This window comes from Talpa occidentalis, unplaced genomic scaffold (genome assembly GCF_014898055.3).
Source record: "Talpa occidentalis isolate TD23 unplaced genomic scaffold, MPIMG_talOcc4v2.1 talOcc4.10, whole genome shotgun sequence".
Lineage (NCBI taxonomy): Eukaryota > Metazoa > Chordata > Mammalia > Eulipotyphla > Talpidae > Talpa > Talpa occidentalis.
The window spans coordinates 73,495,640-73,511,195 of NW_023600993.1; positions in this window are offsets into that span (position 1 = coordinate 73,495,640).

Below are 15,556 nucleotides of genomic sequence, written 5' to 3' on the forward strand. Positions count from 1 at the left end.
ATACAGCATTTATATCATACATTTCAGCATCATTGTGATTTTATTATTTTTTATTAGTTTTACACTCATTCCTTCCTTCAATACATTTTATTTTATTTTAAAGATTTATTTATTTATTTACACAAGCACTGGGCACAGTCAGAAGTGCGGGAGAGTGAGAGAATTCACCAGAGCCAGAGCGGGGAGCAGAGCAGGCAGAAAGACTGAAGTACACTGCTGAGGGGAGCAGCAGGTGGCAGGAGAGGTCTGCGCGCCATGCAGGACCCTCCTCTGGTGGCCGGGAGCAGCCAGGGATCGAACTGACGTCGCAGAGGCTTTGGGCAGCTTCGCAACCCAGCGCTCAACCACTGTGCCACCGGGGAGGCCCATCGTTGTGATTTTAAGAACACTATTTTGGAATCAGAAAAGTCTTCTACCTGGGCACTAGACTTTTCATCTAAGTCTCTGAGCCTTATCTGTTAAGTGGGTATCAAAATAGCTTCTCAGTATAAGTACTGGGCATGCAGATGCATATATAGCTCAGAGCACAATGCTGAACCCCATGACAGCTAGGTAAGGGAAAGCTATTTTTATCAGCAGTTATGTCCAGCCCTTTCCTGCAATGGTGGGAAACAGATTCTTGGAAAAAGAAGTTGATATGCCTGTATTTGTAGTTGTCACTATAGGTACATAGAGTCCCTCTCTGTCTCATCATGGGTGGTAAAATGGGGAATTTTTTTTTTTAAGATTTATCTATTTATGCATACAAGAGCTGGGGTACAGGCCAGAGATGTAGGTGGTGAGAGGATTCACCAGAGACAGAGTGGGGAACAGAACAGGCAGACTGACTGAAATATACTGCTGAGGGGAGCAGCAGGCGAGACAGGGCAGCTGTGCCATGTGGGTTGCTCCCTGGCCGGCCGGGGAGCGAACTCATGCTGCAGAAGCTGCAGATTTCTTCACAGTATGGTGCTTAACCCCTTGTGCCACAAGGGAGGCCCCTAGAATGGGAAAAATTAAAGCAAGCTAGAAAGTTTTAGACTATTAAAAAAAAAAACAACAACTTTCTTCCCCTGTTAACTCTTATGAAGCAAAGAAGGCGCATAGTTCATGGCTCACAAGACGAAACACCATAATGTTCTGATGGGCCCTGGGTCTAAACATCAGATCCTTTAGGTCTTGTAAATTGGTGGGTGGGTTTGGATTGTTCTGGGAGGTGATTTTCAGCTCTAATCTGTGAATAATGCAGACCATTGCTGACTGCACCTCATTCTATGCACTCTTTTTAAATCAAGCCCATTTTGCTCAGCTTAGCATAACAATGAAAGAAATGAGACAGGAGCATGAAATACAAAGTTACTTGGGACATGGTTTCTGCCCTTAGAGATCTCATAGTCAGGGGGCAGAGGCAAGCAGAGAAGCGTAACTGGAAATTATGGCAAGTATTAAGCAGTCGTAAAGGCTGATTCTGTAGAATATATGAAGGCTCACTAACCTGATAACTGAGGGTACACGGGGTGGGGGGGAGGGATATTTAGGAAAGTTATTGCAGAAGAGGCAATACTTTTGATACGATTTTTGTTTCTGGGTAATTGTTAAATGCAATCAAGATAAACTTTAGTGTAATCAAGTATGTCAGTTAGCTCTTGCTGCTTAACAAACAACTCAAATATTAGTAGCTCCAAACATCAAGAAAGCAAGTCCCAGGGCTCAAATGCTATTCAAAGCTCTGCCTGCATCATGATTTGTAAGGTTCCATTAGCCAAAGCAGTCGCAAAGTCAACCCAGATACAAGAGGTGCTAAATAAACTCCTCCTCTTGAGGGAAGGGGAAGAAATTTTGGCTCTCTTTTCAATCTACCATATTGCTACCATAAATTTAGGACAGGGCAGGCAAAGGGGTGGAGATATATATGAGATCTAGAGCACAGAGAGTCTGATGCCAAAGAAATAGGTAATCATATCAATGATATAATCTATGTCCCAATTAGGTGTCAAGTGCCCAATATAGTCTGTCTTGAATGCACATTCTGCTGTAAAGCATTGCTCATTCCAGCTGTCCTTATTTGGAATGAAAATACCCTTGGTAGCTACTCTGGTTGACACTTTCAGGAGTAATTAGTTATTTTGTTTGAGCTTTCCTCTAGGCAGGAATAATTTCATAGCAATGAAGACCATGAGAACATCTTCTTGGGGATTTGGTGGTAGTGAATGGAACATAGGAGAAGAGAGTCAAGAAACGCAAAGGAGCAAAACCCAAGCTTGCCTTTTGCAACATTTCAGTTTTGATTTTGCCTGAAGCTGGCCCTTCATCTGAGTGTTTGGGGAGGAGAACCATTGCAAAGTCCTTTCCAGAACCTTTCTCACAGAGTTTTGAAGCCAGATGTCCTGGAAATGATGTTAGCTGCATGCCCAGGTACCTCACTGACAGCTTGATAAATGGTCTCCTTTCTTGTCCCTCTGCCAGCCCAGCTACTGACTGAGCAGTCGGGCTTCTGGCCTGCTGTGGGCCCTGCCTCAGTTACTGCTCCAAGAACTCAACTTCCATTGGGTCATTTGGAGGGAAGCCAAGAGTTTAGATTAGTGGTTCTCAAACTTCAACAACTCTCAAATATACCTGGAGAGTTTGTTAATATAGATTGCTGGTCCTCACCCCTGGAGTTTCACCAATGCATAGGTCTGGAATGGCTCCTAGGCATTTTCAGTTCTTGTAATTTGTCAAGTAACACTAATTCTGCTGATCCAGGCCCACATTTTGAGAACTCCTGACCTAGGGGTATGAATAACACATAATTCTATGTAGGGTTTCCCCTAAAGCAGAGGTTATCTACCTTGAATGCACCTGGGGATCATTTTAAAAACCTTAATGCTCAAGCATTACCTGTAGAGAGTCTGATTCAATTTGTCTAAGTGAGTCTGGGGTTTATAGTTTAAAATAAAGGCAAGGGACAAGAGCAAGATGAGGAGGGAACACAATGGTTTATGATGGTGGACTGTGGTGTCTTGGTGGTGTTCGGAGTGGATGTGTGTTCTGCAGCCATCCCAGGCTGGTAGGTTCACTGTCCGTTCAGGCAGCTTGAAAGAGAACCTTAGCTCTTGGCACCATCCCCACAGGTTAGGGGAGACAAGCCAGCAGAGGGACCGCAATAAGGACCGCCCCCTGAGAATTACTATATGCTCTTTCCTCTCTTAGCCGCTTGCTGGCGCTCTCCACTGCTCTCCTCTGCTCTCCACTGCACCGTCCTCTGCCTCCTTGCATGCTCAGTGTCTCAGCTCTGCTGTGCCTACCTAAGCAAACCCACACCATACTCCAGATGCCCCCATCAGGCACGTGTATAAGACCATAGGTGTTGATTATAGATGCTAATAGAGGGAGGGTGGAAAAAACCTGATCACTTCCATTTTACCCTACAACATGGTAACAACACCTGACGCGGGGGAGACCATGTATTTCTAAGGCAAAAACGATGATATAAGTCAATATAGCAAATAGTAATAATAAAGTTAAAAATGTATTATTGGAAAAAAAAAGAAAAGATTCTTGGGCCATTCTTATATTCAACCAGGGCTGAGAAGCACTGACTTATTGTAGTGATTCTCAAAGAGTGGTTCCCAGATCTGCAGTAGCAGCAGCACCTGGGAACTTTTTAAAGATGCAAATTTCTAGTCCCTACACCAGACCCCATGAGGCAGAAATTCTGGAATGAGGCTCAGCAGTCTGTATTTTAACAAGCTCTCCAGATGAAGCCGATGCACACTGAAGTCTGATTCACCAGCTTTTTAAAGTGGAATGGGACCTGGGAGAACCATCCTGGTCTTTGGTAGATGAGCTTGTAAGTGGTGAATTGCAGTTGGAAAAATATGGGGTTCTGGGTGTTCCATCAAAAATGCATGAACTGAAATCTTAGACAAACACATGTATATACAGACCTCAGGAGAGTTGTTAGACTAGAGTGAAGGAAGAGTTTTGCACACCGGTTTTGCTGTGACCTCCAAGTGAGCTCTAGAGGCCCTGCCCCTCCACCCCTCAGTATAAAAGGGACATTCAGTCTTAGCTTGACACTAAGTCAATCACCTGATTTCACTGCATCTTTATTTCCTTGTTCTGAATGTAGGACATGATTTGCATCAACTGAATCCTCTGTCTTACAGTTCTAAGTAGGTCAAATGTGATTTCACAGGTGTAGGGTAAATGAAGACGCTCAGGCTTTTACACCATTGGCCTCTGTGGCTATCACCTGTGGCCTTGAATGCAGCAGGCACTTAGGCACATGGGCTCGGGGTACGCGTGCCTGATGGAGAGCAACCTGACATATGGTGTGGGCATGCGTAAGTGTGCACACCTGAGCCTAGGAGGTCACAGATATAAGGGTGGCGTCCAGCAGAGGTGTCATGGCAGAGAGCGGGGGAGAAGGGCTAGGAAAGGGCGAGTGATAACCGAAGGGGATGCCCAGAGGAAAGAGCGCATTGAGATTCATGGGGGGGGCCCAAGTTGCTGTCTCCCTGCTGGCTTCTTCCCCCATGTACTATTCAAAATCCTGTGAGGATGATGCCAAGGGCTCCAAGGTTCTCTTTTAAGCTACTTGAACTGACGGTGAACCTACCCGGCCTGGGATGCTTGCAAAATCAGGTATGGTTTCACAGTGTTTTCTTATCTTTGCTCAATGTTAATGAAAGATTTGTTCTTGTCTCATAAACATGCAATTTACATGACTACTTTGGTGAAAACAAAGTTACAAACCATAGCCCTTTGATTTAATAAATTACTTTTTTGAACCCACATGCCAAGAAATAAAGGAATTCCTGACTTAGGGCTCACCACTGCAGTTGTATGAAATCCAGGATTTACTCTTAGGAACTAAAGCCCATCAGACTTGCTTCTAGAGGCTGCTCACTGGGAGCCCTGGAACATGACCAGTGAGGACTCTGGCCCCTTCTGCATCTCCCACCACACAAGTGGATTTATGTAGCACAGGGGGCACACTCTTTACTGCTTGGTGATGCTCTTGCCCATCCTAACAGGTTCCAGAGATGCCCTCTTCTAAGACTCCAAAGACCCTGTACTTTCATACACACCCCAACTCGACCTGGACCTCAAGCGACAAGTGATTGCAGAATCTAGAGGGACTTTCAGCCTTGGCCTGGAGCCATGGCCTGAAACTAGAGAACAGGTACATTGGCTGATGCCAACGGGGAGTTGGAAGGACACATCTGAAATAAGCAAGGCCAAAAATGACAACAAAAGCTATACCTATTTCCATTTTACTAGGAATCCAGTGCCAAATTGGTGCTATTCTCTTGGCATGTATAAGAGCAAGGCTCAGAACCCAAGAACTTTCATGGGGTCTAAGGAACAGGAAAATTCTTTATTCGATGAATGTTTTGTTATTGAGTGTCAAATGCTTGGGAGGCTCTTCTTGAGTGATGTGATGAAAAACACCTTAGAGAAGAGTGTTTGCCCTGTTTTAAGTCAGTGATTTGTGATGGCTGGTAATCAGGTCAGAAGCGTCAGCATTGCCTGGGAACTTGTTAGAGATGGGGTCTCATCCTGCACCTATGACTCAGAACTCTGGGGTACAGCTGCGATCCGTGTTTTATCAAGGCTGCTAGATGAGTCTGAGGCCTGCTGATTTGAGAACCATTGCTTTAAGTCAGTGGATTTTAATGTTGGCTGCACATTAGAAACACCTGGGGAGATTTTAAAACTCTCTCTGCCCAAGATATACCCCAGGCCAATTAAATCAAAACCTCTGGAGCTGAGACACAGGTATCAGTATTTTTAAAACCTCTTTAGAGGATTCCAGTGTGAGTCAAGATAGAGAACCATGGCTTTAAAACCATAGCAAACAACCAAATTAAATCCACTGTGTTAGTGATCTTTTCCACTGTTACTGATGACTGAACATAAAGGTTACAACAACAAAAATCATAAATGAAAGAAGGTAAGCTATTAATTAACAATGAGCACAAAACAATAAACTACAAATAAAAAACAATAAATGACCTAAAAACCCTTAAAAAAAAAAAAAGACTGAATCTCACAGGCAAGGTATAGAAGGGAATAGGGCATCAACTCATAAATTATATCACCAAGACGCTAATATGGTCTGAGTGGGTAAGTCAGGCTTTATTCTCCTGCAGTTCTTTGGTGTGATATTATACTGTGCTATGGAATATAGAGGCTTAGTCCAAGATGGCATTCTTGTTTTTCTAGGAGACAAATTCAGAAAAATCTGCTCTTACTCATAAATGCCTTTGCCTATTAAAATCTCTCAGTCTGTTTAGCATCATTGAATCAAAAGTCTTATAAAGCAGCGCCATCCCTTCAGCTTTTATTACATCGTTCAGTGAGATCATCCTGCTGCGTTCTTCCAGCTCCCTCTTTTCTCTGGGGCTGTGAGATGAAGCAATGTGTCTGACCCTCTGACACTGTCAGGTTCAACTCTGGCAACATTCTGTCTCTATAGCGACTCTGATCTTAAGAGATGTGTGAGGTGATTTAACTTCAAGTTAGAAAATCAAGTCCTCTGATTTGGATGACTGCCCCATGAACAATTCACCTGTGTGATTGATATCATGAATATGTTCTGTTCCCTCCTGAGCCTGGAAGCAGTAGAAGTGGTGGGGGGGGCGGGGGGGGAGTGGAGGGCAAATATGACAGAATGAAGGAGAAAATGTGAAAGTGAGAAGGAGAGCTAATGAAGGAATGAGAGGATTAATTAGAATGAGACAAAGGAAGAATGAATGGGTGTAAAGTCAGGACTGGCCACAGTGCAGGTTTACTGATCCCATGCAGACCGGGTAAAGGAGGAGTCAGAGTCCTCAGTAGTTTTGCAGGTTTTTTATTTGGGGTTCACCAGGCATATGGCAGGCAGGGGTGCTGGCTGGGGGGCTGGGAGGCTGGCAGGCCTCCCAGCCCCCAGCAAGTCTTCACTCTATCTGGGCTCTCTAGCGTTTGTTCTGCTGCTTCTCGGCTTCTCTTTCGGCTTCGGCTTCTGCTTCTGCTTCTGCTGCTACTGGTGCTGCTGGCGTCCCCCGTGACGCCGCCCTTAAAAAGCACAGTCTTAGCTCAGCTGAATCCCATCTACCTATGCCCACACCCTATTCCAGGTGCCCGCCATCAGGCATGCATTCAGGACAAGGATCCGTCATTTATCCTGATGGCGGAAGGGCAGAAAAGCCTGACATTTTCTTTACCCTACAAATGGGTAAGAGAATGAAAGCGACAGTGGGTGAGAAAGAGGGAAAGAGAGACACTGAAGTCTTGGTGGCAGTTGTCTGCATGCAGGACAAGCAGGTGGCGCCTATTCTTACTTGAGAATTGCCTTTAATGAGAGTAACAATATCTGCAATTACCTTAGCAGTTGCACCCTGAGGTCAGCTATCCCTTCATCTGCTCTCATGCCCTCTGTGTTTTCTGCAACATCTTCAGTATAGATCTCATTACACCTTTGAATTTCTCTAAAGGATCTATTCTCACAAAAGCAGGAGCAATCTAATAGATTTTGCTAAATAATTTACATCAGAACTAAGGGAGGAGGAATTCTGTTGCATACTCCAAGACAAATGACTTAAACTTCTTAGAATTTTCTGTTCTGAGTCTTCTCTTTAGTCTCATTATCAGAAGGTTGCTTTTTTGATGTGTTCTTCCTCCTAAGTTTCCCCTGGAAATGTCATATGTTTCCGATCTCCAGATGATTTCTAATTGGTGGGTGTGGAGGAAAGAGGAAAAGGGAAATAGCCAAGAGACAGGGACTAGTATAGGGTGCTGAAACAAGCCTTAGTTTCTGTGTTTTCCCCTCTGGTCTCTTTTGTCATTGATATTCTTGACTTTAGCTGACAAAGGCTTTCCAACCGTGCTATTGACTTTGTTTCTCAACTGAATTTGATAGACACCGTTTCTTTTTTGGACGCTGTCCCTACCTGCCTGTTACCTTCACCCACCCCTCTAGTGATAGAGCACAAATGTACTTGCAAAAACTTTGCTCAACAGATAGCCTATGTCTTCTTAGTTGAAGTTGCTGCTCTTTCTCTTTTGTTTTGTCCTTGATGGGGGAGGATGTGTGCCTTCATAAACTCATCATTCCAGAATGACACAGGGAGAATCTCATTTGCGGAAAAAAAATTGCTTCTCATCAGTCTTATTTCAGATAAAGAATAACCAGAGATCTTGGAATAACATGGAAGAGATGATGTTTCAGTTCTTGCAAAATTTGTTACGTTATCAAGGGTACCAGGTTGCTGTGACTGAAACTATATATCATCAAGGAAGAGAGACCGAAAATAGAATGCGTGGGATGATCTCTTTTAAATGCTGCCTCTTGACCTTGCATTTTGGGCTAAAGATATAAAGGAGCGAAGGCAAGAATAGAAGTTAGCCTGTATTGGTGCCAAAAGAAATTAGCTTAAAAAATAAAACCGAAGAACCAAGTAGAACATAAGCAGTTTTTGAAATGCATAAATTGCATATCAACCTTGACACATGATCCTCTTCTCCTTCATTTGGGATATATAGGAATGTTCTTGCAACACAACAGGAGGGTGCAATTTTTTTTTAGAGCTAGTAGGAAAAAAACACAAACTAGCAACCTCTGTCTTGGTTTTGAGAGAAGAAAAATGTAAAGGACCTTTTCCCACCTCCAGGACTGTTTACATGCTCTCTTCGAATCAATCTTTTGTAAATACATGACTTGCATCCATTCATAATGGCCTGATCCCTTTCTTTGCTGGATTGTGTCTTATGCAGGTTAAAATTATGGCTTGATTTTTTTTTAAATGGCTTTAAGTCTTGTGATTAAACATCTCTTTAATCCAAATATGTACAAAAATTGGGTGTGGGGCCTCCCCGGTGGTGCATCAGGTTGAGCGCAGTGCTGTGAAGCTGTCTGCAGCCTCTGCAGCACCAGTTTGATTCCCAGCCGGCCAGGGAGATACCCACATGGCACGGCAAACCTCTCCTGTCTCCCCTCAGCAGTGTCTTCAGTCCATCTGCCTGTTCTGCTCCCTGCTCTCTCTGGTGAATTCTCTCACCCTCCCATGCCTCTGACTGTACCCCAGTTCTTGTATAAATAAATCTTTAAAAAGAATTGGGTGTGGGTTGAAAATGCTTTTCCAGCTAGCTTGCCTGAAGTGTCTGCTCACTGAGTGTTGTTGACTCTAACAGTTAGCAATGGAGCTTGTATAAACTCAAAGCCAGGGGAGGCCAGGGTAAGGAGAGCCTTTCCAGGGTCCTCTTTCCCCAATTTTCTCCATGTTTACTCAGTTGGTGACACTCCTGACTAAGCCAGTATGTGGAGAATTAGAAAGCAAAAGCAGGCATCACAAGCAGAGGTGAGTCTCGAGGGCATTGCTTAGCGGTGCATTTCCCTGGGTCTGCAGCCGTTCCGGCAGGTGGCCACGGTGAACCCAGAGGGATGACTGGAGTAGGAGATAGGCTTTCTAGTGTGACTGGAACAGCACATCTCTATTCCTGGGATCTGCAGGTGGACCCTAGTAATTATGGAAGAGACTCACAAAATGAGATACATTTGTGTTCTCAAACATGTTGGCCTCTGCATCCTTTACATCCTTAAAAATCATTGCAGGTCCATTTGCTTATGTAATGCAATCTACTAATATTCACCAGAACTTAAATTTGGAAAGAAATACTATACCTATTTATTAGTTACTAAAAGATAATAGCTTATTTTTGGAACAAAACAACTAGTGAAATAGCATTGCTGTACATTTTTAAAAATTTCTTCAAATATCTAACTTGATAAAGAATTGGCTAGATTCTCATATCTGCTTTTGCCTTCAAATTTTGCAATACTGCACATCAATAAACTATTGGACACTCATGAGACTTAGAATAAAAAGTCTAATGCTATTTTAGGGTTATGACAATAATTTGGATTTTGTGAGCATGTAAAGGTCTTGGAGGTACAGGGGTGCCTGGACCACAATGGTAAATGAATTTTGGAGGTATTGATTCAATAGTATTTTTATGTGGCATGCAGATACTTGTTTTTTACTGTTTATTTTATGTGTATGTGTCTTAATGGATATATTCTACTTTTGGCAGATATGATTTTAATTTATACTTAAGTTATAATTTGTACTTAGAAATTTTGCAATAGTTTATTTAAAAACAGTTTTAGTTTTTTAAAATTGACTACATATTTTATTTATATGAAGGTTTAGAATAAGTAATATAAGGGGAAATACCAAAATAGCTGTTGTCTTGGGGTGGGTATGTAGACTGACATGGAGGAAATTTCTGGGGTGATAGTAAATGTGCTATACCTTGTTAGAGGTTTGGGTTAAAACTCATCAAATGCTATGCTTAAGATTTATGCAGTTCATTTTATGTAAATCTTGCAAGACACAGTGTAAAATATTTTAACTCTAGTCAATGATATGCATGCAGCATAAAAAGAGAGACATCTGCTGATGTCTGCAATTCACTTATAAATCCATCAAAAATAAGATGAATTGATGGAAATATAGAAGGCTATGATAAAACAAATATAATCAAATATTGATGTTAGAAACTAGATGGTAGATAGATAAGTGTTTTTTGTAAAATTCAAATTTTCTTTTTATGAAAACTTCATAATAAAATATTAGGGGAAAGTGAGTAGATATAGAGAAAAAGATAAGCCAGAATAATAGTGGTGAACATGATGGGCCAAATACTGTTTCTGAGTGACTGTAAGTTGAAAACCATTGACTCGGAATAGCAAGTGGAGGTGCTTCTCCTCTCTCCACATCACCACCTCCGATTAGATGTTCTACTCAACCAGTCCATATCAGGAGCTTAGCAGTAGTAGATGTTAGGACAAAAAATAGGTATGACCACATCATGGATCCTTTCCTCTCAAAGATTTCAACTGAGTATGACACAAGTGGCCAGAAAAATAGCTACCTTATTGTGACTCTTCACTCCAATTTTTATAACAACCTTTCAAAGTGGGGAAACTGAGGCTCAAACAGCTAGTATCTAAGTAATAGCCACACACCGAATAATGGATTTTTTTTAAATAGAGGCATGTTTTATTTATTTATTTGTTTGTTTGTTTATACATGCACTGGGTACAGTCAGAAGTGCAGGAGAGTGAGAGAATTCACCAGAGCCAGAGTGGGGAGCAGAGCAGGCAGAAGGACCGAAGTACACTGCTGAGGGGAGCAGTGGGTGGCAGGAGAGGTCTGTGCACCATGTGGGACCCTCCTCCGGTGGCCGGGGAGCAGCCGGGGATCGAACTGGTGCCGCAGAGGCCGCGGGCAGCTTTGCAACCCAGCGCTCAACCGCTGCGCCACCGGGGAGGCCCCAAGTAATGGATTTGAACCTGCATGTAACTACTTGGTGAGAGAACTATAATACAAGGCAGCATTAGATAGACTAAGTATTGGCACAAATGAGTTGGAGCAGAAATACAGAACAAAGAAAAGTCTATTCTGACTACTCAAAGGAAGTTCTACAGAAGCAGAATCTTGAAAAGTAAATGACACTTTAAGACAAATCGAAGGATGTGGGGAAAGGCTTTCCAGAACAGTACAGTTTATGGCAGATGTGCAGCACCAGGATATCAAAGAGGAAATATCTGATACAGTTTCCCCCTGTGCCAGCAATGTGACCTTTGGAAATTGTCCACGGCTTAGTTTCCTCATCTGTAAATGTGGGTAATAACAACAAAACTTCAAGTGGTTTATGAGAACTCAATGAAATGATGCATGAAAAGTATTTAGTTCAATGCTTTTTTAAGCATTCAGCGAATATCAGCTATTATTCCAGCCTTAGGCAAGAAATACATGTCATGTTGTGATGTTTTCCCCATTACTTTAATTGGAGCCCGTATGTATAGAACTTTTTGGCACATACTAGAAGAACACATGGAGCTGCCTGCCCTGAGTCCAGCGGGAGAGCCCCTGATTAATAACCTTAAGGGGATTCTGGAAGGTGTAGCTTTTGTCTTCGTGTTCCGACTCCTGTGGTGGCCAGCACAATGCTGGTTTTAAGTAAACAGAAGCTTAAAAATGTTTATGGATTTGTATTGTCAACTCCAAGTTCTGTCTCTCCTGCGTGGTTGCAAACTTCGGAAAGCAAAAGTTATTTTCAGGATCTCTCTGTCCCCATTCATGGTTCTCCCACTCTTCTGGTCCTTGGCGGACCCAGCTCCAACACCCATGGAATGATAAATGTTTTTCTACATCTCCTTCCCTTAGTGAATCAGCTGAACAATCCTATTCCCAAATTTTTCTTTCCTCAAAGCTTGTTAACATTTTGTATTCAAATAATCCCTCCTGCCTTCCTCCTCACCTCTATATCCCCATCTCTCAATACTAGAATAGGAGGATAAGAAAGAGTTGGAGTTGGTGTCCCAGAACTGGTAGCTGGAGTGGAGTTCATTCCAAAGAATGATGGATAGAGAAGTCAAGAAAACAGCTGGCAACTAGAGCCAGATGTCAAGTCAAGGTATTAAATCAGAATCTAGGTGCCTGAGAAATGGAAGCAGATGTGTGTGTAATAAATGAGGATAAAATGTTATGGGGGAATATGGAGATCCCTCAGACTGTTCCCAAATATTTTGTGAGTGGTGGTCATGGAACGTACCATATCACATCCGCTCTCATGCAGGTTACATCCTGGGGGAGCAAACAGGAGGCACAATACACAAGAAAAATGTAATGTTCAAGGTAGTGATCCCAGAGTGATTGGATTTCTGAAACACAGGAGAGAAACTTAGGTGGGGCTTTGGGGAGAGTGAACATGAGATGCAGTCAGGAGTTGGAACCTGAGGGATGGACCAACTGACTTTTGCAAAGAAGAGAAAGAAAGTGTGTGTGATTTGTTGGCTGCTCTGCTCTGAACCCATTTCATAAATTTTGGAGAGTTTGCTATTAACAAGAGGCAGAACCCACTTTCCACTAAGAAAAAATGAATGATGCTTGCCCTATCCTTGTCTTTGCATATTGGCTCCGTACCCTTATACTTAATTGCTGCTCTCCCTAAGTCATCCCTTGGCTTAGGGCTGGAAGATGATAGTGAATTTCCCAAATGAAATCACCTGATCAAGAGCCCCATCATAGCTACTTTTCTATCTGTCAGGGTGTGCTGTGGTCTAATGTTGGGGTATTGAGTTTCTTTGGTTGTGCATTGTGACAAGTCTAATGTGAAGTAAACCCAGAGTAGTTTTGCTACTAAAGGGGTCTTGTCACAATTACAAGTATTTTGCTTTTGTTTTATTGCTCTTTTTAACAGCTACAACTGACTTAGGAGTGCCAATGTTTGGTGCTAATTGGGGCTTAGATCCCATGTTAATGGACCACCAGTCCTTTCATTAAAAAAATAAGATAATCTCTTTGGCAATTCACTCTCTTAGTGCCTATCATTTTATTCACTGAGCTTTTAAGATGTAAATATTTGAATGTCTAAATAAATTGTTTGCAAAATAAATATAAGTAAGAAATAACAAGTTCCTTCCAAAGAAAACAGGTAATAAGTGAGCACATGAAAAGATGTTTTACATCATGTTATTAAGCAATTACAAATTAAAATGGCAATGAGATACTACATACCTATTATAAAATCCAAATCTAGAACACTGACAACACCAAAAACTGGTAAGGATTTGGGGTGACAGGAATTCTTATTCATTGCTGATGGGAATGCAAAATGTTACAGTTTTGGAAGACAATTTGACAGTTTCTTGTAAAACTAAACATAGTTTTACCATAAAATCCAGCAATCATGTTCCTTGGTATTTACTCAAAGGAGTTAAAAACTTACATCCATCCAAAAACATGTTTATAGCAGCTTTATGCATAATTGTGAAAACTTGAATCAACCAGTATGTGAATGAATAAACTGTGGTACATCCAGACAATGGAATATTACTCATCCCTAAAAATGAATGAACTCTCAAATCATAAAACCCATGGAAGAAACTTAAATGCATATTAATAAACAATCTGAAAGACTACATACTGTATGACTCCAAGTATATTCTGGAAAAGGAAAACTATAGAGACAGTAAAATGATCAGTGGCTGCCTGCAGTTAGCACAGTGGGAGGAATGGATTGGAAGGAAACTGGACTTTTAGGGCAGTCAAATGACTATAGGATACTATAATTGAAGATACATGTATACTTGTCATTCTACTCATTCTATACTTGTCAAAACCCATAGAATGGGGCCTCCCTGGTGGTGCAAAGGGTTAAGACACAACCTATGAAGCAGTCTGCAGCACGAGTTTGAGCCCCGGCCAGGGAGTTACCCACATGGTGCAGCAGACCTCTCCTGTATCGCCCGCTGCTCCTCTCAGCAGTGTATTTCAGTCAGTCTGCCTGTTCTGTTCCCACTCTGTCTCTGGTGAATCCTCTCACCCCCCCACACCTCTGGCCTGTACCCCAGTTCTTGTATGAATAAATAAATCTTAAAAAAAATAACATTGGGTAAATCCTAATGTAAAAGATGGAGTCTGGGTGATAATGATGTATCAATGTAGGTTCATCATTTTAATAAATATAATGCTCTGGTGTGAGATCTTATCAGTTAAGGAGAGGAAAAACTATTAAAACTCTGTACAAGGAGGGTCTCCCTGATGGTACAGGGGTTAAAGACAGCACTATCAAGCTACCCACAGCCACTGCAATGTAAGTTCGATCCCCAGCCAGTGTGCTAACCCACATGGCACAGCAGAACTCTCTTGTCTTGCCCACTGTTCTCCTTAGCAGTGTATTTCAGTAGATCTGCCTGTTCTGCTCCCCACTCTGTCTCTGGTGAATCCTTTCAGTATCCCAGTTCTTGTATGCATACTAAAATACAGTTAAAAAGAAAAAAAAAACCACAAAACTCGATATAAGGAGCCTTTCTAATAGAATAAAAGCTTTATGTAACACAAAAAATGTTAAAATAAAAATGTACATAAATATAAATATATATAATATTAAATTTTAAAAATGCTTTTGTTTCTATTCTAGGCTGTGGATTGTGAAGTCAAGAGAACAGGCCAGGAGTCCCAGAATGATTATTGGGGTCATTGAGATTTAAAGGGGCCCTTCAGCAGGACATCTTACCCTGGCAAACAAGAAGAGGCACTACTTAATTTTAACAGGTGAGTAAACATTTCTTCTATATAGTTCTTTTACTGTTGCTTTTGAAATTGGTGCTGTTGTAATAAAACAAAACTGTAGCAAGAGACAAACCATATCATTTCAAATTGCAAACACATTTAGTATATTTAATGAAAACTGCCCTCCACACTCGACCTTAGCCTAACAATTCTTATCAACACTAGAAACCTGGCTCATTAATTAAGGCTGCCCTTGGACTGAGCTGTATCTAAAATGATGATTGGCTTGGGAAAAACAAAAGTCCTAGTGAGGAAGAATGATTGTAAAGACTTCTAGGGAAAATAGCATCTGCATATCTGGTCAGTGGAGGATTCTGGGCCCCAGACTGGGACCCAAGGACTCAGCTCCTCAAATTCATGTAGGGCCTTTAGTTACAGTCTCCTTATGTCTCATAGTCTCATGTAAACACAGGACCGATTATATATATCTTACAAGCAAAAGCAGATGTGAAAGTCTCACAGTA